Consider the following 23,711-nt stretch of genomic DNA (forward strand, 5'->3'; position numbering starts at 1 on the left):
GTGAATAAAATTATACCAGTGATCACCAAAAGTTTGTCCTGCTGAATGACTGACTTGAAACTCAGCTAAAACAAAATCCTAAAATATGCTGCTTGTTCATGTGTTAGAGAAAAACAATACAGGACTATTAGACTTGATATTGATCGCAGAATATTGCAAATTCCTACAGCCGAAACATTCTTTAGGTAATGCAGCTAAAAATATAACCAAAGATGAACTTCTGAGGCAGCACTAAGACTTTGTAGAAATTGAAGGATGTAATAAACGTAAAATAAGGAATCAATTTTTATAAACTGTAGCTGAGTTTTCTATTTGTGATATGTTACTGCATTTGAAAATAAATTTGGTTATTTCTTTGCTGCATTATTTCATAATTATTCCCAGAGCCATTCTAATGAGTTTGAAATCAGGCTTGAAGTCAGGCCTTGCAAGCATCTGACAAATAGGGGCCTGTGGGCAGAATTGCTGCGGATAGCCATATTGATCAGCTAATATTTCTCTTTATCTGTTGATGATCAGCTCTTTAAAATCCTGGGCTGCAAATGTACAGTCTGAGGTAACTGATGTAAAAGTCCATGGAAAAAACGGAGCACTCTTTTGTAGCAAAGTTTTGTTTCCCTTTTTTCAATTTACACATTGGTCTTACTTTTAATGCACCTGAAATTAATCGCTTTTAAAACCTATACGTGTTTGATGTTTTTTCAGCACTTGTTTTCATGGTACTGTACATCTAATGCTGAAGAGTCCACCTTCGTCTGTCGTCATTGATCTTTGCCTAACTGGAAAAGCTGTACGTAGGACATTAAGGAGGGGCTCACACACCATTCACAATCCAACCATTCAAGAATTCAGAGCAGCAACAGATATTTTAGAACTTCTGGATCTGTGGAGGAGGGTGACGAGCACAGCTCATTATTTTGTACTAGTCCAGTCAAAGATACAAAAGGATGTGGGAAGAGTGAAGTGCAGAGTACACTAAAAATACCAATTGGTATATTCTCTGAATGAGTATACTGTGAAAAGTTTTGTGCATGCTTTTCCGTAAAAAACTTAAAACAGAGGTAAAATACCTGTGACACTTTCTAACACTCTTGAAAAGACTTATTTTGACTTGAAAAAATGAAAAATGGGAAGGATTATTTCTCTCTGAAATAATACTCAGAGATACTCTGCACAATATATGGAAGGGTTAACATGTACTGTATGTTTACATAACATGTTGGACATATGGTGTAATTATTTTACAAAAAATGATTCCAGATGTTTTGGACAAATGTTTTTAATTTAAATTTCAATTGTTTGTAGTTCAATCTCCTCTAGAAACTAGGTACTGTAGGAAGATTTCGCTCATCATTCTACAACTCTTGTTCATGACTCAGATGCTTGACAGATACGTTTCAGCAATGCCCCGTCACTCTCAGCTACCGTAATTGTCTTTAAAAGAATATTTCACACTTCTGTGTTGTAGGTGTTTAGGCTTTGTTACATTCTTTTTCCTCAGATTTGAAGCAAAACCCTGGATTTGGATGATTTAAGCAATCCTTACAGGGTACAGAAAGAATAATAAATCACTTACTGTACAGTATGATGGAAGCAGTATCAACCATCCTATTTCGAGCAAGTCTCTGATACACTCTACATCTTACACGTTTGTATGACAAATCTTTCATTCCTTTCATTTTGCTGGCTTCTTTGTGTTTTCATTTTAAAAAAGAATAAACAGGCACAAAATAAGTCAACGGAAAAGAAACACTGTTCCTTTTTTTAAGTTTTGTCTTTGGGGCTGCCAATACCAGGGTTATTGTTTGTTGTGGTTTCTTCCTCTTCTTCAGACTAATGTTACAGATATAACATCAGATATAATATTACAAGAAAATACATTTAAAATAGTATCTGTGCATTACAGGCCTCTTTGGTAAACCAATACAAAACAAATCTCATTGAAAATGATTGCATTAAAAACATACATTACGGTGAAGATCAGAAACTATGTTCGAGTGACATCTGAAATCTACTCTTCAAAATAATATCATATCCAACACAGTACAGACAGAGTTCACTCTGGCAGGTTCCAATGTAAATATTTGTGCTAATTATCAACTTGTAGAGTAATTGTATTTTTATTGTATTGTAGACTACACTGGATTTTTATTCTACTGTAGACAAACATATCATATAAACTCAGATTATTTCGATTTTTCGTTACTAAGAACCCATTATTGTGGAATGTTTGGGAATTAAAGGAACTGTGCATTCTTCAGTAAACAGCTTGAAAGAAATTACTGGCACGCACTTCAGCCTCTTTGGATAAATGTTTTCTTTGTATTTCAAATGGTAGGACTTCATGACATAACACTCTCAATATAACGATAACTATGTCCACCAACTCCAGATTAAATTTTCTTTAGAGTGGCTGCTGACACGACTCTTCATCCTGAAGCTTCAACTCCAATGATCAATATAGTATGCAGTGTTTTACAGTAACTTTAATACTGTCCAATTACTGTACAGTAGGTGACAATGGAAGTGTCTCTAAGAATCTGGAGACAATGAGTAACACCTACAGGTACAGTAGCTAGTATTAACATTCCTACTTCCTAAAGCTTCAAACTAAAGGATGTTCACTTAGTTGTGCTGGTTTTGAGACACCCTGATCAAAAGGATCTTCTAGTTTACCGCAATGAAATTCTGGGTAAATGATTAAGTCAAAATCAAAAGAGTAAACAAAACTGTAGGATTAAAGACAGAGAGAGAACAAAACAGAAGAGAGGAGACAGGAGGACAGAACACAAAGCATGTGCCAGTGGAGAGGTCCTTGTTCAGATCATCCATATAGACCAGATTGGAGCCAAGTACAGTGGAGTCGCGATTATCTGACCTTCGCTTATCCAACATTCCGTTTTATCCGACATAGCCAGTCACCATAGTTTACAGTATGTGCGCGTGCATGATATTTTGCCCAATCCAATGCTCTCCATGTGTCACGCACTGCTGTTGACGTAGCTTCGCTTGCTGATTTTGCACTCGGGATTATGATTTTTTCTATTGTATTTTTGAAGCGGCACTAGCTTACGTTGAACATGCTATTGATCTCATGTTCTCATGTTAATAAGACGCTGGCGAGACCTTGCTGCAAGGAAGAGAAGTACATCTGGGAAACAGATTCTAATCACTATTTTTTTTAAATAATAACTAACAATAATTCTTTACTCTGTTATTTTAGTCTTACAGTAGATTAATAAACCAGATTTCATACTTATACTGCACTTCCACTAATCTATGATTTGTCTACTCAGTTTCCACATTATCTGACATTTTCAATTATCCAACATACAGGTACTATCGGTCCCGTTTAGGCTGGATAATCGCGACTCTACTGTATTTGAACCTTGCTAAGAGAGATTGTTATTCTGTGTTTTTTAAGGAACTCTGATTTCCCGAGTGAAGAATCCCTCAATTAAAAACAGCCTCCCCTTACTAGTGAGTGAATTTTAGAATAGGGATATACAGTACATTCCCATTTATTTTGTGGCATCTAGATTTGCAGAAAGAGAGAAAAGGTACAGTAGCTTCTTATTCTGGCCTTTGTAGGCATTATGCATTTGAATACTTAGTAACACTCTGGGGTTTTTCTGTGTGGGTAGGATGTTAGGCTTCTGGAATGCCTTGTCTGTAAACTTGTAAATAGAGTAACGTATGTTGTATGTTTACATTATGTGTATATTAGTGTGTTTGACTGTCATTGTTATGAAACATTTGTTAACACACTGTGCCTGAATTATTGCTCTGTTTTTGCAAAGCTGTGCCAGAGAACAAAGAAATCAAGTGGCTCTAACTATACTAACCACTCAGGAATATTCTTGGCAAAGTCCTCCAAGCTGGGGGTAATGATTATTTTATTTAATGATTTATCTACTTGGTCAATTTCCTGATTTTCTCAATTTTCGTAACCCCCCATTTGTAGCAATATTAATAGTATTTTAGTTTTTTTAATGAGTTAAACTGAATTACAGTAGGTTTCCTTCACATATTACAAAAATTGGGTTGACTAAAAGGATCGTTTGCTATTTAATGGAATTGGTAGATGTTGCCCGTCAAACCCCTAAATGGCCTGTAATCATGCTTGTCTGCTTTTTAAAAAATGACATGAGTGTCCAGCAATATACAATGGTCAATTAATTTTTACAAGCAAGTAACAAGCAGCTCACATTGATGGTCTGCTGTCACTCTTTAACATATTCTCTAACAAAAGGGCAACACCCCTGTTGGGCACATGACATCAAACATAAGATACAACTGATTAGTTACCGTACATAAGGGTGATAAAGTAACTGGCCATGGAAATTGGCCTCTGGATAAATCAATTTTTTACAATGCATCTGATGCTGTGGTTTTTACACTAGATTAATGTTAGAATTGTAAATGTCCTCATCAAATAAATACATCGTTCAGATGATGAAGGTGTAATTGCTGATGCATTAGTCATCTATATATGATATTTAAGATGTTTACCAGTGATAAAACAGACAACATACCTCCATCTATATAAACCCTAGAGTATGAGTATTTAGCATTAATATGGAATAGTAGGCACAAAGGTTGAAGGATTTTCTCATTTGTTTCATTGGTGCTTAATAATTTAATTAATAATGCATTTAAGCAGGGAAAATAACAGCCAATATTTCGACATCCTTTTCTATCCTTACAACTGTTGTAAATAGGAAATATATTGCTGTTTTTTCTGTTAAGTGAAAATAGTTTTATTGATTGTACATCTTTCCACTCTCCTCACTGACTCAGTAAGGTACAGTACTAAGTGACCCAAGGCCTAGATCTGAACAAAATTTAGACCCTGCCAATTGGAAGGTACAAATCCTATACGTAAAGACAAAACCTCTTTTGTGTAGAAGTCAGAGGCCTTATGAAAAAAAATAACATGAAAATACTGGGATTAATATTTGCAAATGGCAGATAGCTCAAAGTTTTGTTTGTTGTTTTGAGTCTTAGCAGGGAACTCTTTTTCTCAGTTTCATGTACTAGGCTTACCCAGATTTCTGATAAACTATGTGGAATTATTTTAGAAACATATACAGTAAAATATGGACCATTTTTGCCATGATCTAATCAGATTTCAGTTCTAGTGTTTTGATTACAGTGATGCAATGATTCTCAGTCCTGCCAAAACAGCTACCGGGTTTATAACCATATGATATGTTAACTACAGTTTATTAGCAGACACATTGCCATTCTTAAATGAGTTTTGGATTGAAAGTGTCCATCAACTGATTAACATTGTCCATTTCACATCAGAGTTAGGCAATTATAAGTTGTCCTAGTGTTTTACTGTACGTACAGTAGGTATTTAACATCATAACTGTATTGCTTTCATTACACTGTAGGCTAGAATAGCTGTTTTAATTATCAGTATTTATCAACCTGGCAAGGATGTGCATTGCACAGGAATTGCACTGCAGGTGGAACAAATAACATGTTTTATCTGAAAATGCTGAAGCACCTTGGTACCTTGAACCTTAATGGTTCAAGTCAGTTTTACCAGATTAATGAATGTCTTGTATATGTGTTTTTCTTTCAACTGTCACCAACATTTTAATGTCATTGAATTACAATGAGTAGCTCTTAACACTAATGATAGTACAGTGGCGGAGTTTTATCATAACCTCTTCAATATTTAGGGCTTTTAACTGTGCAACTGCATTTCTGTAATAATTAGCAAGTATGTATTAGATCATTGAAACTTAAAGAACTGCATATTGATCAGAATGCATCACAGAGTAAATAAGGAAAAAAGATGACCTGCTAATGGAATTATAGCAATCTGTTGGAGTGTTAGAGTGTGCTGTAAGATGATGGCAGTAAAAGCAGTTTAAGAACCATAAGCAAAATCTTACTACAAGTACTGATGGTTAAAACATAATGAAGTGTGGCTAGGCATGATTAAATCAAGGTAAGGCATAGTATAGGGAGGTTTAGTAAAGCACAATACAAACCACGCAAATCAAATGAATGATACATCAATACAGTTGTGAATGTTCTGTCCACATACTGTACACTATAGTAAACTGGTGGACCCATGCAGGAAATGATGAAGGATTTAGTACAGAGGAGGAGGGATATGCTGTGATCTTACATACCAGACAGCCTGACAGCAACGCTGCTGCTGCCCAATCAGTCCTGCTTAAGGTCTGATTTAAAAGGTTGCTTTCTGAAAATACATAAGAGCTTACTTGTGTGAAAGATATTAGAACACAGGTGTTTGTTTCAGTGTTATTATGATCATGGTGCCGTTTCTGCATACAGGCTACAGACTAGCAAGAACAATGCTGTGCTGAATATGCTGTAACATTCTTTAATGGACATAAAGCACACTCTAGAGGTTTTCAAAATCATGTTAAAGCACCACCTGGAGAGCTGGGACACGTTAAATTGGTCCAGTATAAAGAAGTTCATAAATACCTGTAAATACATCTTGTTTATTTGGGGTTTTTTAGACAATAACAATGAAATTTGATTAATTAGGGAAAAACAAGGTAATGGAGGTGGAGGTAATTTGTGCTGTCATGTAATCCCTTCTAATATACTTTACCTTGAAATGGTACAGCTTCATGCAGTATACTCCATATTCATTTCCCACGTGGGCCGTCCTTTGTTAATGTTCATCATGTTTCCTAAGATTGACTGTGGATTTCCTTCAGCTTTTTACTGCCTAATTCTGGGGTGATATGGGAAGCAAAAGAAAGCAATCTGGTGCAATAGTAAATATTTCAACAATCATTTCATGTAAAAGCACAATGTCTTTACTTATTAAAACAGGATAGTGTGCATTGGAAATCACTGACCAAGAAGAATCAACCACTAATTATTGTGATCTTTAGCAATATAAGATTTTGATGAGGCTCAGATTTAACGATTGGTGGGTCCATACAAAAACAGTGGTTTTACTCAAGAGGCACCCGTTTCTCTACCCACATTAGGTTCATGGCAGTTTTCAATGCTACACTCTGTTATGCAGGCCCCTGAAAAGTGCAATACGCTGTCTCTAGAGCTGGGCATTCCCATCTCAAAAGCCAACAATAGAAAACCAGATAGTAGCTCTTGTCTAGTACTGTAGGTCACTACTTTATCAATACACCACAGAATTTATCATGTCTCTGATGCACAGCCTAAAACACAAAGTTTTGATTGCAGTTTGCCACAGTTACTATCTGTAACTAAATCTCTTTGCTGTATTACCTCTGGGGACAATGCAGTCTTGCCTTAAGCAGTTTAAGTAGAGGAATGCAGCTGTTCTATGGTCTGTCAATGACAGTAGTAAATTGGTGGACATCTTGCAGAGGGTAGAGTGCCAGCATCAAAATTGAGGAAAACCTTTATTATTATTATTATTATTATTATTATTATTATTATTATTATTATTATTATTATTATTGGCCCTCTGGAAGGCACCAAGTAACGTAATTTTACCTTATAATACCTTGGTACCATCATCTTTAAAGTCCTATGCTATACTGATCAACAGCTCATCCTTCAGACAGCCAGGAAATTAGATGTACCACCAAGGCAGCAAAAGTTTCACCCTGGTGAAGAAATTATTTCTTTAGAAACAAGTGCAGAGCTTCCTGTTCTACTGAACCAAGGTTATCCACAACTGTGAATCTCATATATTTAACACATTAAACAGAAGGATCTGTCCTGAAAATGTCCAGATTGTAGACTGCACTTTTGCTTTATTGCTGAATACAAGAATTGGATATGTTTCTCTTTTGCTCTTTCTGTTGTGGAAACAGTATTTTGGTTCTCAATGATGCTTAACAAGTTCTGCGTGTCATCTTCCACTGACATGTTTATGCACTTTTGATCCATTTCTGGACTACATACAGGCTGCTGCTCCATCTATGGAGATGTGTAAATCTCCCATTTTAGAGAGAATTCCACCAGTGTTGCTAGTGGTGTGGGATCAGGTTGGGTCTTTAAGACTAAAATCTATTTTGTATTACAACTTGGCTCTTTTTATAAAGATTAAACATCAGCTGTAATTTCAGTTTAAAATAGACTATTACATTCTAATGGGTCTGTACATGTTAACACAAATAAACTCAAATAGAAAGTTATTTCTAAAGGGAGAGACACTTTGTGTACTGTACTGTACTTCCTGTCTGTGATTTTTCTGAATGTGCTATTGGATGTACAGTAACTGTGCTACTAAGGCTTGATTATACCTTCTCCGTGATAACTCCTAAGTTACTAATTCCAAGACACAATTTCGTGTGCAGGTCTAACTAAAGCCAAAGTCCATTTAACAAGGCTAGACTGAAATAACCTTCCTTCCTGCTTAGTTGCACTCAATTACAGATTTGTTTTTGGTAAAAATATATTGCTAATGCAGAACTCTTTTAGAATGGTCAGATACCTTTTCTCATCTTCAGAACTTGTTTGATTAGTCCTCTTTCGCCCTTTTCTGTGCTTGCGTGATTTTTCTTTCTCCATTTTTAAATTTATGATTCATGGTATTTTGTTGTGTTTGAAAACAAAAAACATTGTTAAAAACTCATCACTTAGACACTATTCAAATATGGGTCATCTCTCTGTCTTAGAGATAATGAGAAATACCATGTTTTAATATGTGTTTTAGTTTTCCGTGAGGAAAACGTTTTTTTCCAATAGTATGACAGGTACTGTATGTCAGTGAGTATCAGAGCTCCCCGTGAGCCGTCCATCAGAGACTCCACGTCAGCTCTGATACTCACTGACATACTGTACCTGCCAGTGAGGGTTCGACTCTCCTGAGTCGACCTGGACTATTTACTGATTAAACCTTATATACTGTAGGAAGATGGGCTTCACACGGGTGACACTAGTTCCCTAGTAACCTCATGCCTATGTGATCTTAACGCAGTCTTCAGTGTATGTGGAGTGTCTTACCTGGGCAGATCCAGATCCAGTTGTCCTGTTGTATTTGTTGAGATCTGACTCTGAGCTTATTGCTGTTTCCAGAGCATTAAGTGGCCTAAGAGTACATGACTCCCCTCTGAAAGGACCACCAGTTCCTTGCATGGCTATCCCCAGCAGTGCCACTACCAATGCATTTAGCGGGGTAGACTGGAGAAATTGGGGTAGAGTAACTTACTCAAACATACAATGGCTGTGTCTTGAGAATGGATTTGAACCCCCAGCCTTCCAGTTAGGAGTCCATGACTTTAACCACTACTCTCCACTTCTCTACATTTTGGTACTTATGTTTTAAAAATAAAACTTCTGCTCATTCTATTTATATATAATTATATACTGGAAGACAGAGTGAAAAAGTGGCTTTAAAGTGTCATTTATACACCTACTCATAGATGCTGATGGAAATGCTGAATGTATACACAAGTGGCCTCAACAAGCATCTACTGTATGTACTCTATTTCTAAATTCCTATCAGAAATTCTGTAGCAATACTTTTAAAATAAGAAAAGTCAAAAAAAGCATTTAAAAATAATTCCACATCAGTTTTAAAAAACCCAAACCCCAAATGTAAATTGATTTTTTGGCATTTGCTTGAGGTCATCTCCACTATACACACAGTGGGTTCAGTAAATTTGAGGAATGCCATTTCTGTCTGAATTAATTTTATTTACCTCCCACATAAAAGCAGGAGAGAGAGATATTAAAATAAGAGGCTATTCCTTTATTTGTTGTCATTCTGTTTTTCTGAGTCTGGCTCTGCAGTAAATTACACCGAATCAGCCCTTGAGCTGTTGAAGAATCCAAACTGTCGGTACAATTAGGAAACTTTGGAATGTGAGGAGGTCCTTTGTGCACAGGCTTGCCAGTCACGCACATTAAACTGGGACACCAACCCCACCTCAAAAGGAGCTGTCGCTACCAACAAGTGCAGTGTATTTCCGCCAGGATTGTAACAACAAAGTTACAAAGGGACTCCCATGACTTGAATACAGCATACAAGCCCTTATGTTTCCTTTGAATTAGGTGTCTGCCTTATGATAGACCCTCTGTAATCTGTCATCTTAAATGAGCTAACTGGAGAGCACATCCATCTATCCATTTTCTAACTACTTTTTACAATACAGGGTCATTGGGAAGCCTTAGTCTATCCTGGATAACAATGGGTGCCAGACAGGATACACCCTGGGAGGGACACCAGTTCACTGCAAAGCACAGTCAGACAGAAACACGCACATACTCACACCAGAACCAATTTTCCCATATGTTAATCAATTAACCTATCAGAATGTCGTTGGATTCTGGAAGGAAATCAGAACAGCCAGAGAAAATACACATGAACACAAGCTGTACATACAAACTCCATACAGGCGGCACCCCAGGAATTGAACCCAGGGCTCCAGCGTAAATTATACAGTATCTCATGATTTAAAAAAAAAAACAGCTTCTACATTGGAAGTGCACCAACCCACCTTAATGGTAGTGGATCCACTGAGAGGCTACTGAGTACTACTTTTGCTGCTCCACTCATCTTGCTCTCTATTGTGAAACTGGTAGGGCATGATAGATACACATAAGAAAGCATAAAAGCACAAGGTAGTTTAAGAAGTTGTCTAAAAGCCCAGCAACCATAATAGATTATATTCTTTTGTAAACTGGGAGTAAAGCCACGTGGTTTTCACAATCTGAAAAGAGTGTTTTGTTTCCCTTTAGTCACTTCTCAAAGCCTGAGATGAATTGTCAAGCTCTTAGGTGGCCTTTGCAGTTTAGGCTAATTGTTGCTGTGCACCATTTCAAACAGATGAGTAGAATGAAACATCAGTCATGTTCTGATAACAAAGCCATGAACGGACAGCCTAAAGTAAAAGATGTCAATACTTAAGACATCACCATGGACACTGTAACAAGTTTAACCTTTTCAGATTCGTTCATAAAAGACAAATGGGTTTCTCCTGTTTGTGTAACCTGTGCAGTCTTTCATTATGTCTTGGTGCTTCCAGAGCTACTATGGGCAGTATGAGATTAAATTTAAGAGGCAACTGAAACCCTTTGAGCCAGTTGGAGATTTTAATTAATGAGCAAAGAGACTTCATAATTGCATATGTTCATTATCTTTATTCCATAACAGGGTCCTTTTTTTAATCTATTAATGTTAGATGCTTGTCACCGGGGCGGATGAATGTAACCATATAAAACGCTTGATTATGCAGTTTTAATGGAATGATTGGGATTCAGACGCTTAAAATTAATGGCATGGCGTCACGTATCCTATTTAAACAGTCCATATTGTAATGAGATTATTTATGTAATAAATTAATAAGCTGCTTATGGCTTCACAGGGTCATGATTTATAACGTTCCCACCCCTTCACAGCCCCCAGTTTAGCAGCTAAAATGTAGATGTGAGATGGAGCTGAGTGAGGGGTTGTGGCATTGTCTAACAGGTTCAAAACCAGTAGGAAACTAGCATTCCCCTGATGCCTATCCTATTCTTCCGGCAAAGCTCAATTACCCTATACTGAATCACAATGCTGCTTCACCTTTTACCTGGGCTCCATGTAGCCAGAAGGGCTTCCTTAGCTATTTTTTTTACTGGAGGGCTGATCACATCACACATCAAATAACTTTATTAGCCATATACAATTTCTTGCATTAGGAATGCATCTTTTCACATATCCCAGCTTGCTCTCCATGAGACACATGACACAGACAGGGAGAGAAACTTGGTCAGAGCACAGGGTCAGCCATTGTACAGCACCCCTGGAACAGTTGGGGTTAAGGGCCTTGCACAGGAGCCCAACGGAGTAGGATTCCTTTGTCAGCTGTGGGATTTGAGCCGACAACCTTCTAGCCACAGACGCAGATCCTTAGCTACAGAGCCACCATTTGCCCCAGGATCTTATACATCTCAATGGCAACTTTGCAGTCTTAAATTTTCAAATATAACATCGAATTTAATAATAAATAAAGGCTGGGTGACATAAACTAACGTGTTTCCATGTCGTGCAGATAAACAAGGGTTTCTCTTAAAAGAAAGGATCGAAATTTGGTGTTTGGTGTTTCAGTGTTCCTTCACCCCCCTCCTCCTGCCTCCCAGCTTTTCCAGTCTGGGAGTGTCAGCACTAAAGGCATCATTGCAGCTTGCATTCATATTACATCCAAGAGGACTGCAGTTTATTTTCCATTTTCTAGCTTCTCTGTTTGTCTTCTCCCTCCATCGCTCATAAGTTATACTTACTCTAGATGCTCCATCGTAATTCACTGGGCTTTGACACTCTGAGGTCATTTTTTCAGCTTCTGTGTGACCTTGATGACCTTGATGGCTAGGGTCGCTGTGAAATGAGAAGGCAATGTGCAAGCCCCTAGTGACACAGTGGAGCCACCAAAATTCAAATAGGTTTCCACTTTCTCCCTACCAGTGAGACTGCATTAAAAAAATCTGTGATCTCATGAATCACCTCACCCCCCCCCCCCCTACACACACATACATCAGTCCTTGGTGGTGGAAACCAGAGATGAATACTGGGAAAGGACAGCTGAGACCCCTCCATGTGCATTACACCCCCCCGCCCCGCATGTGACTCGAGGGTCTATCTAGCAGATCTACTGTAGGTAGTTAAGTCAGATGCAGCAGACTCCACACTAGGACCAATATGCATGTATCAGTAACAAATAAGAAGCTTGCTGGGTTCATAAAAGCAAGTTGATTTCAGCCTGGAAGCATGTGTGCATGGGTATGTGTGTGATTTGCCACATGCCCTGCTGTAAAGCGCAAGGAGAGTCAAAACGAAGGAAGAGCCAGACAGATGTGCCGTGGCTGTCATTAGTTAGCAGAGACTACCCACCTTGTGGTAACACAGTGAACTGTAACTGCCGGGTAAAGAGAGGGAGAGAGAAGGAATGAGAAAGGGAGAGAGAGAGAGGAGAGAGAGAGGGAGGGAGTTTAAACTAAGAGCTATGTTTTGGGACAAGCTAATCTGCCAGAGAGCTGTGTAAGGATCGGAGCACATTGTGTGTGAGAGTGTGCGGGGGAAAGATAAGGGAGCAGTCCTACGAGCCCGGCTGCTTGTTTTAATGTGCTGACTCCGGGGAGATAAAGAAAAAATATTGACTCTCCAGTTGTGTGCCGAGACCCCGGGCACAAGCTCCAGAACTGACAGAGGTGTGCAAAGGCGAAAGGGGGGGAAAAAAAAAACAAACCAAGAAAACAATAAAGGATCTTTCTTTTTAATTTCAGTTTTTTGGTCCTTTTTTTTTTGTTCCGTGGGACTGCCTCCCATTTCTGCAAGAGAGACAAAGAGAGGGGGGGGGGACAGCAAAAAGAAAGGAAAACAAAAGCCTTGGCAACAAGATGTTTGAGATCAGCCGAACACTGAATGCCGCCTTGTTGAGCAATGAGGTAAAGCAATGGATTTGATTTTTCTTTCTCAGGCTCTCTAATTCCAGGATTTGGGGAATATTGGCTGCCTGTCCTTTCTTTTTGGTGTGTGTGTGTGCATGTGTGATTTTTGGAGGGCAGGAGCAGGAAGTGCAGAGGGGGAGGTAAATTTATGGAAATATTGGGGGGGGGGGGAGGCTGTAAAGAGACATCCTGGCAGGGCTGCTCAGCTGGTGGATGGAGGTTAATAAGTTGGGACCGGGGTACTTCGTTTTCTGCCCCTGCTTGCTCGTGGTGAAGTGAGTGGAGAGGCAAGGAGCTGGCTGTTTTTGGTGTGATGACTGGTTTTCGCGATTCTTTCTGAGCAGGCGGCTGTTAATGCCAAGGATGCATGAGGAATAGTCCATCTGGGGCTCAGAGTGTGTGAACAAGCACGCGCGCGCGAGTGTGTGTGTGTCTGCATGCACTCCAAGGGTTGCGTGCCTGGATGTGTGTGTTCGCTCTCTCTCCCTGTCTCGATCTCTCCTTCTTTTCTCTCTCCCTGTGCTTTACCATTCCATCCATCCTTCTCTGTCTCTGTCTGTGTGTGAACGAGGAGCCTCTTTCACAACCCCACAAGATGATGAGGTACCCACAGCACTTGGGACTAGCCCCTACTGAAAGCACCTTACCTGAGATGAGATCGCTGCTTTATCCCAGGGAAATCCCAAGCAGCCAGCCTGGGGGCAGGTCACTATTGGTAAGAAGAGAGGTGGGGGACTTGGAGGAGGGGGAGGGAGACACAGGTGAAGTTGGGGAGAATTAGTCAGTTCACTTGGAGTGAAAGGAGTTAGCAGTTTGTTAGGAATGAAGCGCTGTGATGCTTTGCTTGCATACTTTGTCCGCGCACTTGTCAATGGGTTAAACTGTCCATAAAAAAGAGAAAGAGCAGGGGGAGGGGGAATTGTGCAGTTTCAATCCCATTGGGGTTTGCTTCTCTGCTGTGTGACCTTGGGCAAGTCCTAGCACTTCCGTATCTGTCAGTCCAATAGTGGTTAGCACAGCGCGTTTGGGAGGAGGCGGAGGATCTCTGACAAGACTTGTAGTGGTCCATCTGGGAAGTGCGGCTCTTCAGTGTATTGCATAGAGGGCCTGGGGTCGGGGGGATGGCATGGATGACCGAGAGGAAGAGGGCCTGTAACAGTCAGGATTGATCTGTATCATTTTTAAGGGCCCAGATGTTTTGCGTACTGTCAGAGCTGTTTGAGATCAAGCAAGCTGGCAAGGATAAGGGAACTAATGATTTTGGTCAGGGAGTTTCAAACAGAGACAGAACAGAAAAGTTTTACAGCCTTCCAAAAACCAAATGAAAGAATCTTCAGACATGAAAGAGAAAATAAGAGAAATTCTTTTGTCCCAGTGATATTTCGTTCTCCACACTTATAGCAGGTTGAAGGCAAGGAAAAATTAAAGACCAGGTGGAGCGGAGGAAAAGAGGGGTGGCTTGGAATTATTTGATCTGAGTTTCTTTCTTTTTTGGTGTGTGTTTTCTTACTGCCTGGTTATATCTGCTAGTGATGTTTGAAAAAAAAAACAGGAGACACTGGGAAACCCGTTCTGGAAACAGTCAGAGAAAATTCCCCTGCCTGCCACATGAAATCTACACAAGACAGGGGGCGTTTGATCTGTCATGGTTTCTCATTCTGGTGGCAGCTTCTCCTTAAAGCAGACTGAGCATCCAAACTTGGAGCGCACTGCTGCACTGAGGCGGGGAAGTCCGGGGCTGAAGCAGAGAATTGCAGAGCAGGGGCTAGTAGTGTCCACCCTGGTGGTTCAGCCTGTCAACAGTGACAGCCAGCGCGCTTTCCTATTGCTTTCTCTTCCCCTTTCACAGCTGGAGCTAAATCTACACTCATAGGAAGAGCACAGTTAAACACCAGATTCTTTACAGTCAAAAATATAAGAACATTTCGCACTTGACGAAAAATTGTCACCCCTTGGTGCTCATACGGCTTTAAGATACTGTAGGTGTTCCCTCTTCTTATCCAAATTTTCTTACTACTCATTCAATGTGTTTTTGTTTGTGTTTCTTCCAGAAATATGTTTTTTCTGGAGAGGACGCATACAGTTGTGTGTCAGGACATTTCAGTTAAAATGTTAAAAGTTAAAAGTCCACAAAATACAACACTTTAACTGATAGCTGCCTTCGCAGGGTTGTGATTTACTGAGCGGGAGTCGTCGAGATTTTGCTGCCTGTATCAGCACAAATGTCCTTTTCTTTTTCCTTCAATCTGCAGTGTTTACGCACAAAGGAGAAAAACACTCAAAGAAACAGAAGCGGATAAATGGTTCTTGTGATTTTGTCTCTGGTATCACAGATTGGATTGTGTTTCCTCTTTTCAGAAAGAAACTGTTGGAAAACTTGTAACAGGCTTGACTAAGGCAATTTGTTCAGTACTAAGACTAAAGGTAATGCACTTGATGTTCTAACAGTAGCAGAAAAGATGGGACTATTCTTATTTTATAGTGAGAATGAGAACAAGTTGGTCATTAGAATTTGATTTCATATCTGAGAGATTCGAGCATTAAGTCAGCAATGGCACATATACAGTATTTGTTTTAATGGCGTATAAAGACAGACAGCAGGATCAGGCAGCCTAAAACTATATGGAATTTTACAACATTACCAGACCCAGGGATACACTGGGTCTAATTATACTCTGCTCTTTAGATCTAAGAAATATATTTAATAATAGACAGGGTTTTAGTTTTTTTTTCATTCCTAAATTTAAGATGAAGGAAATCTATTCTCATTTCTTTACCTTCAGCAGCAAGAGACCCTAAACAGGACTTTGAAAAGGAGCTGAGATATTCTAATTAGGTAATTAGCTAATGAATGGATTCATTCTTTCATTCATATTTGATACAGGTTACAGGGAGTTTGACTGTCCAGGGAGATCAGATAATATGAATATTAAAAAGGTTGGCCCTGTGGTGACAGGGAGGAAGACAAAAGGTTTCAGTGTGAGAATATTTTTAAAATTCCAATTTATTTAATTGATTCAACCTCGTTTTTTTTTTTAAATCTTACCTGCCTCTCTTTTTATGAATCTGATAATAAATCAAAAGGTTTGGTTCCAGGCTGGACATTGTTATAATACTAGCTTACAGTTTTTAAAATTAAGTGATACAGTATTTCTACAGCTCTGTTTCCTGTCCTTTCCCGTTCCTTAAAAGCCATGCGAGGGGCAATGTCTTTGGTTGCACTCCTACTGCGTGTTGATGAGAGGAGGACAGTATTTTCAAATTCAATAACTTTTGTCAAAAATGTAGTATGTAATAGATAGGGGATACAAATAAAATCCTTTATATTTCTGCTTTAAAAAACATCGAAATGTTGTTTGTGATAGGTGGCATTTTACCTTTGTTAATTGAACTGAAATGAATGTATGTGTGGCGAAAGAGGTGCCATCTTCTATGGATTATCTGAAGAGGCTTCAGATTGTAGGGCATGCTGTATACAGTAGCAGCAGTCTGTTCTTTTGCCAGTTTTCAGGTGAGTCTGCCAGAGAACATTGTGTTTGAAATGGTGTCCAATCACACCAAAAGGAATTTAATAAGCTCCCTCACACATCACAGTATAAGATAAAACTGGTATGGTATAATGATTTATGTTGTGAGCTGTACAGCTAGGAAGATAGTGGGCATAAGGAAGCACAACGTTTTCGGTCTGTGGTCTGTAGCGCAGAAGTGTGAAGGAAAGATGTTTTTAACAGTAAGAATGGATCCTGCCTTTTTAAACCACTTAAAAATTGCCATTGCAAACGAGACACGGCTTTTACGGTACCTGAACGAATCACTATGAAAACAATGTTTAATTTTTTATACAAGTGCATTTAAACAATGCTACCTAGGCGTGTAATATATGGCGTCAATCTTACCTCTATATTTTAAAAGAAAAAAAATCAGTGTCAGCTATTACAGAAAGCTTTCTATAACAGAGAAATCATGCTTTTTTTTAGGTTTTAAAAGTGATTCAGTTCATGGCAAATTTACATTAGAAAATAATAATACAGCTGTTCGTGGTCTGCTCATTTCTGCTATTGCCTCATCAAGGAGACTCAATCAGGATTTTTTGACATTTTCAATTATAGATCAATGAACCCCATTGTAGGAAGGCTGCTGTTTTCCCTTTCCACACAAATATAAACAGCTGCTGTTTTTGTTCAGTTTTTTTTTTCCTCCATAGGCAAGTGATTGAGAGTTTTTCCTTGCAATGTTTGAACGGAGCAACTAATCTGCTGTACCAGTGATGAAAACAAACTGAAGCAGTCGTGTGGAGTGGAAAACGTCTTCCGATTTGCATATTGCTATGGGCGCCACACATATTGCAGGGGTCAGTTCTGTTTCTGAACATTGATTAGCTCCATCCATCTGGCTTCTCTCTAGTTTCCTCCATCCTTGATTGCAATGTTTCTGTAGTTAACTTACCCGGGAAATGATTCCAATTACACTCCCCCAGCCCTGCCTAACTACTTATCGAACAGGTGCGGGAAGAGCAGCTATGGTGTAGTAGTGATTTAGAGCAGAAGAAAGAGTTATAGCAACAGTTAATCTTTTAAATATTCATGGAGTATTGTGCAGTAGACAGGTGTTGGTTAGTATTCCCTAAACGAAAGAAAATGTGCTCAGAAATAGCTTTTGTTGGGTATTTTCTGCAGTGCTGTGTGACAGTATTTTTCAGTGTATGAGAATGTACCTTGGTTTTATTTGAAGTACTATTAATAAAAATGACAACTCGTGCTTTGCACACAAATCTGAAGTCGGCTGTCATTAGGCACTAGCAGGCCCTGAGTTTCCTTTTGCTGTCAATTGATTTGCCTCTAGAGACCACATTCCCTCGGGATAAGCACATTTCTCAACCCTGTGCCTTTGTCATTCTCGTCCCCATGTTTGTCTGTGCCAAATAATGTCAATAGTGTGTCCCTAGCAGTGTTTGGCACAGTATGTTTTTTTACCTTTTCCAAATCCTCGCTATTGACTGGGCCAAACAGAATTTTGACCCAGCTACCATGAGTCCAAACGCACACAGAAAGCCACCATAATGTAATAGGTTTACAGTCCGCGATTGGTAGCTCATCTGACATTTTGATTTGGCCCTGGCCGTGGTATCTGTTCCATCTCAAATGGCCATAATTCTTTTTTTACTTTGATTCTGAAAAGGCCAACGTGTTTGTCAGTTGTCCTAAAGCGTGTTCATCTATTTGTGTGGGCTGTCAATGCCCAGTAGAATCTTGCAGAAAACAAGTCGCAATGGGAAACAATTGTTATAAGAAGAGTTCGATTTGGGCAACTTTTAGGGCTATTATTTGCCCAGCAGGCAATTACATGATGACTGATGTTACAATCAACAACACATAATCATTATGTCTAAAGTGGCTAGCATCTGCATCTTCATGCAGATTTGTTGCAGCTTTGTTACAGATTCGTGGCAGCTTTGTTACATTGAGTTGCTGGTGAAATGTAATAGCAGTACCAATGGAATTTCAATTTTCAATTTTTCAGTTGGATACTATTATTGCCCAATACTATCAAAAAGAAGGAGGCTCAGCGGTCCAGTGACTAGCATTGCTGTTTCGCAGTCCTGGGTTCAATTCCTAGGATACTATCTGCAGGGAGTTTGCATGTTCTCCATGGTTTTGATTGGGTTTCATCCAGGTAAAAGGTAAAATGGCTTCTGGGAAAAATGGCCCTGGTGTGATTGTGTACGTGTTTGTGTCTGTGTTTGCCCTGGGATGGACTGGTGTCTCGTCCAGGTTGTAACGGGATGGGTTCTGGGCCACTGTAACTCTGACATGGATAAACAATTATTGAAAGTGATGTGATGATGTGTGTAGCATAAAGATGTCTATCTTTGCATAAAAGGCAACTTTGGGTATCTACTTCTAAAGCTATCATACTGTTTTGTATAAGAAAAGTCAATATAACGGCTCCCAAAATAAAAAAAATATATATTTATTTTCTGAGTTACCCTACAGTGACACGATGCATCCATAAAGCACTATTTAAACGCCAACTAGATTAACCTTGGACATGCACATCATACTAACCTAACATTCATCCTGAATGAAGTGCTGTAATTATGTTCTATCTTTCAAATTGAAAATAAACTCATTTTTCTATTGTAGTTTTGAAACCTTGAATACTTTTGACATCTGTAATGTTCTGAATGAGTGGTGTCTTTTTTGAGGATAAAAGGACACAAAAATGCTATCAATCTTGAAGGTCAGCCTGGGATCCTCATTGATACAATTTTAAGAGTAGGGTAAATGGTATCTACTTGATTTACAAGTGCCTATAACTTAAAACATTTTCAGATGAATACCCTAACCAAAGTGCAAAACAATGAAGTTCATTTTTGTTTACAGTTACAGTATTTAAGTTAGTCGTGCATTTGCTGAACTATTATGTATTTCTGTGTGTCTATTTAGTTTGATTCCCTTTTTTGTGATTTTGATTCATCATGAACACACAAAAATGTATTATTTTTTATTCATTTGCCACCCCCTTCTCACATTGAATTCATCACCACAAATTAGATTTTTGTAAATATGTGTCAATGTAATTTCAGAATCAGTGAAAAATCATTTCTGTCTGAAAGTTCTGACAGGCTTCTTATCTTTTTAATACCATCTGCCAATTTACACCACATTCCAGTACGGGTAAGAAAGACCTGTGTTTTAATGAAATGTTGAATATTTAAGTTAAATAATTGGAGAACAATGTTGTTCAACTTTGTTATGTTTGTAAAAAGAAACACACAATCTATTCAAAAGTATGGTCATAATAGAGTGTGCATGAGATATTAAGCCATGGTGTGTGTCTTTAACTTCACAGTTACAGGAAACTGTTTTGGTTCTGTGTGCGTTTGTAATGACTGCATTTGTGGATTCAGATTCTGGCTGAGCCAATTTTAAGAATGTTAACATGTTTAAATAAGCAGCAATATGCATATACATACTGTATACAGGAAGGTAGTTTGAAATGTTTTGAGCCTCCTGTAAATACTGTATGATATAATACAAAATCACACACCTAGGGATTCCTACTATTGCAGTAGTTTTGACAGGTAGGCTGTAATAGGTGTTGAAAATCGGAAGTCAAACATTGCTCCATTATCAAATTTCTGACAGTACAGAGCACTTTCAACAGGGGTTCAGAAATTTCCTTCAGCTCAGATCCCTGCACTATTTGTTGAGTTCACTATTTATCACTATTTGTTGACAGCAACCTGTTTTTTACATTTATTTTCAGCATTGACACAAGTTGTTTTCATACACATTCTCTCCTCCCAGACACCCCAGGCAGTTCTGTTTATAAATATTGTCCCAGGTTTTCACAATATACAGTATAAATAAAATGAACTAACACTCTTCCCGTATGAGTGTTCTGTGTGTATCACAACAACAGGCAGTTGTATTTATAAATATTGCCCCCCCCCCATCATGTTTTTAAAATAAAAGTAATAAAATGAACTAGAATAAAAAGAACTCAGATTCAGATCAAAATAAACATTTTTCCTGAATGTGTTCAGTGTGTTACAATAACAGGCAATTATGTTAATAAATATTGTCCGCGTTTTTCACAATACATGATAAAATAGACTAGGATTCAAAACAAAATGAACTGACACCCTTCTGGTTCAGTTTACACATTGAAAATCTGTACTGTCCTTGTACTAAATTTATAAACACCCCCGTTATTAATGCACTTGTGTGTGAGTGTTAACCTGTGGTTTCTGCTCAGCACTAACTGTGGAGAGTAATACAAGGGGATCCTAAAAATGCCTGAGGCTGGATGACATGCATTTGGCATTGAACAGCTCTGCTAGTAAGAAGCCTGAAATCTGAATGCTGTATGCTGAAAGCTATAGTCATCGTTTTTCGGGCGTTCATAGACGATCAAACAAATGATTTGGATCCAACAAATGATCCAAATGGTCATGCATTGTACTGTAACATTTACCTTCTTTACGGGAGAGATGTGTGGTGTTCTGTGGATCTCAGGTTCCTTATTTCTGCATTCTGCATTATTTTGTAAGCAGAGCACAGTGGAGCTCTGGGTGACCTGTGGTCTTTTGTTGTTGTGTTTCACCGATTAGAGTTGGGATCATCTGGCATTGAGAATAGGCTCGAGGTCAGTGGCCCAGCGCAGGCCGAGTGCCTGGTGCAGAAGGATGCTTTGGAAACAGCTGAGCTAGCATCCCACTGGGGTCAGAGCTTGAGAAGCGCAGGTGTTTCATGCCTAAAAGAGTCCTAGTCTGTGAGCCATTGCCATTGCCAGCTCTTTATGCAGAGGACCTGTGCAGGTGGCCTTTTCTTTAGACACACTTACAAAGGGCCTTAAGGGCCTTTGTTGCTGTGTTTTCTTTTTTGGATTAATCAATCATAAGTGTGTATTTAACACTGATTGTAGCATTCAGAAATAATTGAATAAACCATGCAGCACTCTAGTGTAGTGTGTGTTTAATTCCTTTTACTGTGCTTGATTGAAATCTTCTGCCAGACTATCTCTGCTTTGTGAATGCATGTATGGGAACAAGTAATAGGTTTATTCCATGCTGAAAAGAGAAGAAAGAAAACACAACGTTTCGGCCGTGGAGCCTTCTTCAGGTGTGAGCCTGTATGACTGGGTAACTGTCAGAGGTTTCTTTAAGGCAGTTCTAGATTGCACTATCCATCCACCCATTTTCTAACTGCTTTATCCAATTCAGGGTGGCGGGGGAGCCAGAGCCTATCCCAGTGAGCAGGGGGTGCAAGGCGGGGAACACCATAGATGAAACACCCAGTCCATTAAAAGGGCACACACAGACACACAGACACACACACACAGACACACATCAGGGCTGGTTTATTACGAAGCCCTGCAGCATGTCTTTGGACTGTGGGTGGAAACCGGAGCACCCGGAGGAAACCCATCCAAACATGGGGAAATCATACAGTCCAGACTTCACGCAGATAGCAGCCCAGGTCCAGAACTGAACCCAGGGCCCCAGTCCTGTGAGGCAGAATGCTAACCACTGTGGTAGCTTTCCTCAAATAATCATGAAATATTGTGTTTCAAGTCAAGGAGTTACAGTAGTTGTTGATGGTTTCTTGCTCCTGATCCAGAAATATCAGCATTTTGCCTGCAGAGAAATGAAACATAATGAATCCTGAGTGAACGACAAAAGCAGTCACCTCTATCACAAACCATGCATGTCTCTGTAACAGGACAGTCAGGCTGTGACTGTGGCTTGATGTTTCCTTTTAAATATCTGGGCTTAACACTAGCATCTGCAAGCTATATAGACTGCGAAACATCTTTTCGAATTCTTCCCACATTCATATTGTACCGCTTGAGGACCATCACCTCCAATTTCCTAATATTGTTCTAGTTTACTTTGACCTACTGTATTAAAAATAAAATAAATGTTCTAAGTACCTCAGCTGCAGTTTTTTAACAAAAGGTAAAATGTCAAATCTGGGCAACTGTATTCTAAAACCTTAGCTAAAACAGGAGTATCTTTCATGCTGTGAGTATACAGTATCTTTATAAACAATTTCATGAATACAGCACTAATTAACTGTTAATTCTGCTTACTATTTGTTTGTAGAAGAAAAAGAGGTTTGTATTCTACATTCGCTGGGTAGGGTATTTATACTTTTGGTGTGATCTGCAATCACTAGCAGCTCTCTTTTAGAATAGTTTGTTCTAAGAAACATTGTTACATAGCTAATTAATGTCGACTTTGTCAGACTACAATTTTCTGATTGGCATCACATTTCACTGACGTGCTCAAATAAATTATATAATTGTTGCTAAACAAGGGAAACACATCTGGGAGCATCAGGAGTTAACTGTTTTAATTTCAAACAGCTAATTAAAAAAGGAGGGTACATCCCCTATATCAGTTTTTGTTGTTTTCGTTTACGCCTGTTTCCCATTAACAATAAAGACACATTCATTTTGAAGTGGAGACTGAAGCCATTGTTTGCTTAGTTTTTGTTATTGTATAATTTCAATTTGGGATTTTTTATGGCTGTTAACATTTCAATTAAAAATTGAAAGAATTCTGTTGATTTTATGAATGCCTAAGAGCGAGATTTTCTCTGCTCTATGTAACTATTGTAATTAGTGTCTTTGTTAATTAGCACAGAAATGCGCAAGGGTACTGAGGGGTGTACCATTAGCTTATTACAGACTTTTTTCATCGTTCCCTCATGACTGTGGTCCTGCTATACGAACTCGTCATCAAAATGCTAAATGCACAGGAATTGACAGCTCTTCCAGCCCTGTCTTTATCAGGGTGTTTGCCATCCCTCTACAGCAGCAGCTACGGTAAAACCCAG

Source organism: Atractosteus spatula, chromosome 11, assembly GCF_055471065.1.
Source record: "Atractosteus spatula isolate fAtrSpa1 chromosome 11, fAtrSpa1.hap1, whole genome shotgun sequence".
NCBI lineage: Eukaryota > Metazoa > Chordata > Actinopteri > Semionotiformes > Lepisosteidae > Atractosteus > Atractosteus spatula.